Consider the following 8,320-nt stretch of genomic DNA (forward strand, 5'->3'; position numbering starts at 1 on the left):
TCGGCTCAGCAAAAATTTAAAGTAGTGTTTAGGTTCTCTGATTTATTATTTGTTTTTCTCCCCCATCCGTCGGTTTCCCCTAGCTCTGGGCACCATAATCTCAGACTGTCTTTAACAGTAGCCATTAATTCAAATCACAAAAGGATCCGAGAAGTAATAGGTTTGACTGTGCAATTTGTTTCCATTTTGACAGAGAAACTTCCTGAACTTCCCCAAAGTAAATAGATATAAAATTCTGAAGCTAGAAAGATAAAACTGCCAGCCCGCATTTATCCCGCGTTAGGGGAGTTCTACCGAGCGGTAAAGTTCCACCCCACACTTGCTGTCCCCTGGCAGATTCACAGCTCTAAAAGGACCTGGGTGAAAATCGAAAAAGAAACTAACAAAAGTAAAGAGGAAAAACTGGAGGATGCGGGCATCGATCCCGCTACCTCTCGCATGCTAAGCGAGCGCTCTACCATTTGAGCTAATCCCCCACCGCTAAACTTGGGCTCTTATCTCTTCCTCTAGAGAAGGGTCAGAGACTACACGCAAGGAAACGACCGTGTTCTTGACTATCTTGCCTCGCAGCTAAAGTCAAAGTAACAAAACAACGCCTTGTCCTTCGAGCCGGAATCGAACCAGCGACCTAAGGATAGCCACAGACATACGCCCTACAGTCCTCCGCTCTACCAGCTGAGCTATCGAAGGGAGCGACTATGATGTCGTCCATTGCTCTTCATTACTTGCAGAAATTTTCGAGCCCTTGTGTGCGCTACTGTATTGTCTTCCGTATTCACGAGTTTCTGGGGAGCACGATACAGCCTCCCGTGGATCTCCACCCCCCTCCCTTCCTGCGGGAAGCAACCAGAGAGCGCGCTCTAATCCCCGACCGTGCCCGGGGCTGTGAGAAGCACTGTCGGCGCGCCCAGTCAAGACCTCTTGGGCTGTCAGGCCTGGTCCTGGTAACCGGAGTTCGTTTCTTTGTAATTCAAAACGTAGGAGGAAAGATAGACAATTTAGAAATCGGCACAGGCACGTCTTCGCTTCGAGGGATCCCACAAGATTTCAAAAGATGGTTTTTGCAAGCCAAAATTGAAGCCTAAATTCAAGAATTCCCGCTTGTTGGAATGTAACGTACTAATACTATACGAAAAGAGGACAAAGTCTCCTTCGGGCCGAAATCCAAACAAATACAAGGAAGCCTTTTGCCAGGGATTTCGCCAAACCCACTGCGCCCCCTGGGATTCCACACTGAAGAACGAGTAAATGTTTAACCGTTAATTAAAGTGAGCATGCGCACATAGAGAGCACGGGTGGAAGTAGAGCCGGGTCTGTGGCTGAGGGCTGTTTTTCGCATGCGCAAAACTCAGGCGCGGCTCGGTCACTTTCCTCTCTCCGCAACTTATCTCATTCCAGAAAGGGCTCCAACCCAGGGTCCCGGCCCATAGTGCTAAGATTGCGAGTACAACACCGCCACCCCACGTTCCTTTAATACTTTGCCTGTACTTGCCCAAGGTTGTGCCAAGAACTGTTGTTAAATGTCTCCTCACCCCATCTTGTGCCAAGGGCCAGTGGCGCAATGGATAACGCGTCTGACTACGGATCAGAAGATTGTAGGTTCGACTCCTGCCTGGCTCGGGCTTTTGTCACGTGATGTTTTGCGGGAACCTAGTAGCTTTGTAAAATAAACACTGGACTTCGAGCCATCACATCGGCGCTCGAGCCCACCTCGGAAACAAGATTTATATAAAGCTTCGGAAACGCTGAAATGCTAAGAGTGCTTTAGACTTCTGCAATGACTGCACTCTCGACGATGCTGACCTGCTAAATTCCCTAGTCGCGCCCCTTCAACTTTAGAGCTCCGCAGGAGAAGGCCCGAATTTCAACGGGATGCCAGCGCCGCATGCCGAGGGGCTGCGGGAATACGGACGAACATTAGGAACCGCCTTTCTCGCAGGTGAAAGGGAGAGAAAAACCCAGTGAGCAAGATGCAAAGTGATGGCATGATGCGAAGGGGAGCCCGTACTTAACTCCCTAAAATAAAACTAGTTAAAATCCCAGGACTGCAACTCCTTCAGCTCAAACTGGAGAGTCTAGTAAATTATTTTAAGTCACTCTAGGAATCGACTTGGTGGTTAGGGGTGCAGGGAACCCCAAATCCGGATAATGCAGATGAAAGAAATGTGAAGTTAATAGAAATATCTTTTGGATCCCCTTCCAGTTTTACATTAAAGTTTAACAAATGCGTTCACCCCCACATGAGCCTATAATTTCTCTTCATCTCACTTTTGTTTTTGTGTGTATGTTATGTCATCATCAGAGAGGGTTAACTGAAAAGATCTGTCTTGGGTATTTTACCAATTTACATTGTCCCCCCTGAATTCTTGACACTGCATAAAACCATCTAATCAACTTGGGTTCTGCCCTCATGGGTATTTTAACCAAGACGGTATAGCGTTGTTTTGAGCAAACTGACTTTTTATTTTGAAATTACTATATTAATCATATTTGTGGACGGGTTTGGAATTACTTCATAAATCTTAACAAAAAAATAGCAATTCCAAAAAGTAAGTTTTAATAAAATGCAAGAGAAACGTCGGATTAATACTTTAAGTAGGACAGCGTCTTTGTTAAAGCTACACAAATATGGCCAAAAAGAAAGTAATATTGGGATGGGAGTGGACACGATCAAATAAGCATTGGACTGCTAACCAAAAGGTCGGCAATACAAACCCAGAGGTCTGTCTGCAGGAGAAAGATGAGACTTTCTGCTTTCTTAAAGATTTATAGCCTCGGAAACCTTATCACACGCGGGAAAGCAGGGTCGCTGAGTCAGACCCATCTAAGGCACCTAACAACAACTGTGAGCATTTGGTCATTTTTACACATAACAAACTGATAAAGTTATACAACACTTCTTAGGGTTAAAAAGTATATATCTCTGTGAGAGGTTGGGGAAATATGTTGCATCTCCCCCAAGATTTATGGACAAAATCAGGAAAACTAGGTTACGAGGACAAAGCCTCTCTCTATTCCTATCTTCTCCTCCTTAGTTTGCATCGGTGACAAGTAAGGCTGTTACTCAATGTGCAGAGGTCACGCCACGGCCATCATCACACTCTAACAGAAACCTCAGCCTCTTGGTATTCTTGCCCCCTAAGTGTCCTGGTTACGAATTGGTCTGATAACTTCAAGGTCGGCAGTTCGGAACTACCAGTCGTTCAGTGGGAGAAAGATGAGGCCTTCTGCTCCCATAAAGATTTACAGCCTTGGAAACCCTGTCACAGCTATATGCCACTTGGCACTCCAAGTCACAAAAAAGGAGGCTCTAAGCTATGGGTCGGAACCGATTTGATAGCACTTAAAAACAACAACAACAACACCACTTTTGATTTTCCAGACCACAGTAAGCTGCCTAGTGAGAGCAAGCCTGAAAGAAATCTAGTCACAACCACCCCAGTAATTACAGTGCCATGTTGTAAAACAGTCTGCAATGTCAAGGGCAATTTAAAAATAACAATAATACAATTAATGCCACCATTTGAGAACACCTTCCAACTGAGTACCTCTTGTGCCTCTGGTCAAACTGGTCCACTCCTCCCCGTAATTATGTTGTATTCTGCAACAGCTCTTGGGCACAGGATTGCTGAGAAGGAACTTCCTTTGTTCTTTGTTTTGACATAAGTGATATCGTTTGGATTGTACAACATTTACAAAACTGACACTGTTTGTTGTCCTGCCATATTTGTTGTCCTACACAGCTGAAACATAACTTCTCTCTGATCTAAGTTATCTTTCCTCTTTATCATTTCTGGTGAAGGTGGTAGTTGTGTGCCACCAAGATGGTTCTAACTCATAAAGACTCTGTACATCTTTACAGAAGCCTCACCTTGTTCCCAGAGTAACTGGTAGATTCGAACTGCTGACCTTGCACCTAGCAGCCCAGCTTGTAATCCAGTGAGTTACCATGACTCCTTGTCATTGCTGGTAGCTCCTTTCTATGTACACTGTACCTTCAGCATACAGTCTCCTTTCATTCAGGCTTTTCATCAAGCAGTAAGACATGAAAAAAATTTGAAGGCAGTGAGTCTAGGAGAAGGTTGCATGCGTGAACTAGTCCAAGTACAACATTGTTACTGAGGGAGATAGATGAGTTATAATTTATACCTTTTTTTTTTTCTAGAATAGATATAAAAGTGACTTACAAAGCCAGTTCAGAAGTCATCAAACTTTGTACCCGAGCTTGATGGAACTCATTGGCACATATTGTTTCTAGTGCATGACACCATGCTTTCTTCAATGGCTTGATGGCTCAGCACTGGGCTGCTAACCACAAGGTCGACAGTTCAACACCACCAGCCACTCTTGGAAACCCTATACAGGGTTGCTGTGTCAAAACCGACTCAATGGCAATCAACAGCAAAACTTCTTTTTGGCAGCTACTGAGAACAGTGATAATTGGGTGCAATTTGTGAGGCTAGCCATAGCCGGGTTCTTTGTGTACGGCTTTTGAATTGTGATTACAGTGTATGTGCTCAGATAATTTCTTGTATCTTGTTATAATAATAAGTTCTGCAATAGAAGTGACACCAAAGACGAGTCACTGGATGGACCAATAATGTCTGAGCTTCAATAAGACATGTGTACCATCAGTATGTGCAGAGCAATAATGTCTTTATTTCTTCTATGGTTGTAGCAGTCTAATCCCCTGCCCTCAATCTTCTCATTTTGTATGCTCCTGCCTCACAAAGATTAGCTTGATTCTTTGTTAATTTTATGCTGCTGGCTTTAATAAACCCTAGTTGGATCCTATATCATTTCTAAATTCTCTTCCAAAAATATACACAAAAAATAATCTGCTCTGTATTTTCATTGGTCATATCCTGGTAACCCTTGCTATATTGCTGAATCGAGGTGATTACATTTTCAAAGTAGAAAACATCTTTGCACCATTTGCTTTCATCACTGATATCACCTAGTTCAGCCCTTTCTTCTGCCACACACACTGATTGCTTTATTATCTGCATGATAATGTGCTGGACCATAAGGTCAGTTTGAACCACAAGGTTGGTGGACCATAAGGTCAGTTTGAACCACAAGGTTGGTGGTTCAAACCCAGCAGCCTCTCCTCAGAAACCCTATACAGGGTCACTATGGGTCAGGACCAACTCAGTGGCACTTAACAAGAACAATGCATCATGAGTCCTGATGTGGCACTGTAGGATAAATACTGAACCGCAAGGTCAGTTCAAATCAAAAGGTCAGAATTACTATGAGTTGGAACCAACTCGACAGCACTTAACAACAACAAAATACAATACATCACGTCAGTATCATTGTTGTTACCATCAAAATGAGCTTTGGATTCCACAAGATGGGTAAGCTTATTCGAGGCATCTTCATCACACTTCTCAGACACTTCTTCATTCTCAAGTTGTTGTTGTTGTTGTTAAGTGCCGTCGAGTCGGTTCCGACCCATAGCGACCCTGTACAGGGTTTCCAAGGGTGTAAATCCTTACGGGAGTAGAAAGCCTCATCTTTCTCCCGCGGAGCGGCTGGTAGTTTCGAACCGCTGACCTTAAGGTTCGCAGCCCGATTCGTAACCACTACGCTACAACTCTTGTGTCCTCCAAAGAGTCTGTTTCTTTAAAAAGGAGGACTGCTTTACGAAAATTACCAAGTTCTGCAAAACTAGAATAATACCAATACAAAAAAATACAATAATACACAAGGGATGAAATTGCATAATTCGAGTCGCCTATAAAAATAAAGAAAGTGAAACGATTTGTTGTGGGAAAATTACTACTTTAGAGAGTTCGTTCTTATTGCAAAAGAACTACTTACAGTTTATAAACCAGAAGAAAAGTTCTTGAAGAGAAGATTACAGGAAAGAAACATCAACTAAGCCACAGTACATGCTTCTAATGTATTACACCCTGAAAATAAGTTATTGACTTGAAAATTACATCACCAAAAAATGCAACCTCCAAATAATACATTGTTGTTAATTGCTATCAAGTCAGTTCTAACTCACAGCAACCTTGTATAGGATTTCCAAGGAGAAGCTGGTGAGTTGAACTGCTGACCTTTAGTTCAAACCAACCTTGCAGTCCAGCACATTACCCTACCAGGACTCAAATAATACATTGTTGTTGTTGTGTACTGTGGAGTCGGTTCTGACTCATAGCGGCCCTATAAATCTTTTCGGGAGCGGAAAGCCTCATTTTTCTCCCGTGGAACAGCTGGTAGTTTTGAACTGCTGACCCTACGGTTCACAGCCCGATTCGTAACCACTACGCTACCAGATCTTCTTCAAATAATGCATAGGAAACCATAAATGTATTTACAAGGCTTACCTCTGTACAAAAGAGGCTACCATATCACATAATCACTCCTCCAGTATGCACCACCTCATACAATAACCTTTAAACACGATGATTTGGCACCAATGAATGTTTCTTCAGTTATAAACAGTTGCACACACTGGCACTCTGGGAATGAGGAAGTTGAAAAGTAGTTTCTGACATCGTGCAAGGTCAGATGACAACGAGGAAATTCTGGGAGTAGCAAGGGAATTTTCACTTCTAAAACCTAAAGGTCAAATCCAAGTAGTTTAATGATGGTGCTCCAAGAAGGGTGTATCAACACCTCGCAAGATTTGAGGAGGGAAAAGCCATTCATTGTCCACTTTGAAAAATAATGCTTTACACATGGTGGTGGTGTGCCATGGAGTCGGTTCCGACTCATAGCGACCCTGTACAGGGTTTCCAAGGCTGTAAATCTTGAGAAGCCCAGAAAGCCTCATCTTTCTCCCGTGGAACAGCTGGTAGTTTTGAACTGCTGACCTTGAGGTTTGCAGCCCAATTCGTAAGTTGAAGAAACCATGCTACAGATGCAGAAGATCTATCCAGAAACTTCAAATGATTTATTCCAGATTCCTATCCAGGTGGGGGAGGCAGAGCATGGTTGACTCTAGTTTACTGGCTCCTCATCCATGGCTTTTCCTATATATTCACTGTCTCTCTCCAAGAAAGATATTTGTAAGAAACCACAGGCATAGGTTTCCAAAGTCAAAGAGAATCATTCTGAAGAACTTGAGGGGAAACATTATAAGACAGCCCCCAGTCCAGCACTTTTAGAAAGGTTAACAGGAACCATTTGTAGTACTGGGAAGTGGTAAGAGTCGACTACTTGAGTCCAAATTCAGGCTCTCCCATTATAGCAGCTTGACTTTGTAATGTTTCTCTTCCTCCCAATTTACCCATCTGTGAAATGGAAAGTAATATACCCTGAGTTACTGTGAAGTTTAAAAGGGATAAGCTGTATTAAGCACTTAGAATGTTGTTGTTGTGAAGCGCCATCGAGTCAGTTCCGACCCATAACGACCCTGTGTGTAGGGTTTCCAAGGAGCAGCTGGTGAGCTTGAACCACTGACCTTGCAGTTCAAACGGCTTTGCAGTCTGGCGCGTTAACCCAAGGGCCACACCAGGAGTGTCTGATATATAATAAACTATACATATTTATTTACACACACACACATATATAAGTTGTTGTTAATTGCCGTCTAGTCAGCTCTGACTCATAGCAACCCTGTATAAGTTGCTACCAGGAGTAGCTGGTAGGTTTGAACTTCCAACCTTGCAGTTCAAATGGACCTTGCAGTCCAGTGCTTATCCTACAGTGCCACATCAGGACACTCTCTCTGTCTTTCTCTCTCTGTATCTCTTTGTCTCTCTCTCTTTGGTGGCATAAGGAGTCTGGTAGCATAGTGGATTACAAGTTGGGCTGCCATGGTGGTATAGTTGACTAAGTTTTGGGCTGCTAACCACAAGGTTGGTGATTCACGCCCACCAGTTGCTCTGCAAGAGAAAGATAAGACAATGGAGTCTGTGGAGATTTACCACCTGAGAAACACTATGTAGGTTGCTATGAGTCAGAATTGACTCAATGGCAGTGTGGTTTTTGGATGTCTGTGAACAAGTGTGGTGATTCAAGTCAGCCAGCTGCTCCATGGGAGAATGATAAGGCTTTCTGCTCCTGAAAGATTTACAGCCTCAGAAACCCTATACAGGGTTCCTGTGGGTCAGAATCAACTCAATGGCACTTAACAACAATATGTATTAGGAGTCCTGGTGTGGTGCTGTATGATAAGCACTTGACCACTAACTGCAAAGTTGGCAGTTGAAACCTATCAGCCGCTCCTAGAAACTCTATAAAGGGTCACTTAACAACAAACGACATTTTATATATATATATGTATTTCTCATAAAATGTCCTTGTTGTTGTTGTTAAGTGCCATCAAGTCGGTTGCTACCCTGTATAGGGTTTCCAAGGAGCA

At 43.2% G+C, this 8,320-nt stretch overlaps 3 non-coding genes across 3 annotated transcripts; 1 reads left to right on the forward strand and 2 right to left on the reverse strand.

Annotated features, from left to right (window-relative positions):
• Positions 1-403: 403 nt before the first annotated feature.
• On the reverse strand, positions 404-476 carry TRNAA-AGC. The gene has a single exon. It is a non-coding gene; the product is annotated as a tRNA-Ala (tRNA).
• A 124-nt stretch (positions 477-600) lies between these two features.
• On the reverse strand, positions 601-690 carry TRNAY-GUA. Its single transcript is given in 2 exon segments — positions 601-636; positions 654-690. It is a non-coding gene; the product is annotated as a tRNA-Tyr (tRNA).
• An 857-nt stretch (positions 691-1,547) lies between these two features.
• TRNAR-ACG lies at positions 1,548-1,620 on the forward strand. The gene has a single exon. It is a non-coding gene; the product is annotated as a tRNA-Arg (tRNA).
• The last annotated feature ends 6,700 nt before the right edge of the window (positions 1,621-8,320 follow it).

This window comes from Chrysochloris asiatica, unplaced genomic scaffold, assembly GCF_000296735.1.
Source record: "Chrysochloris asiatica unplaced genomic scaffold, ChrAsi1.0 scaffold00036, whole genome shotgun sequence".
Lineage (NCBI taxonomy): Eukaryota > Metazoa > Chordata > Mammalia > Afrosoricida > Chrysochloridae > Chrysochloris > Chrysochloris asiatica.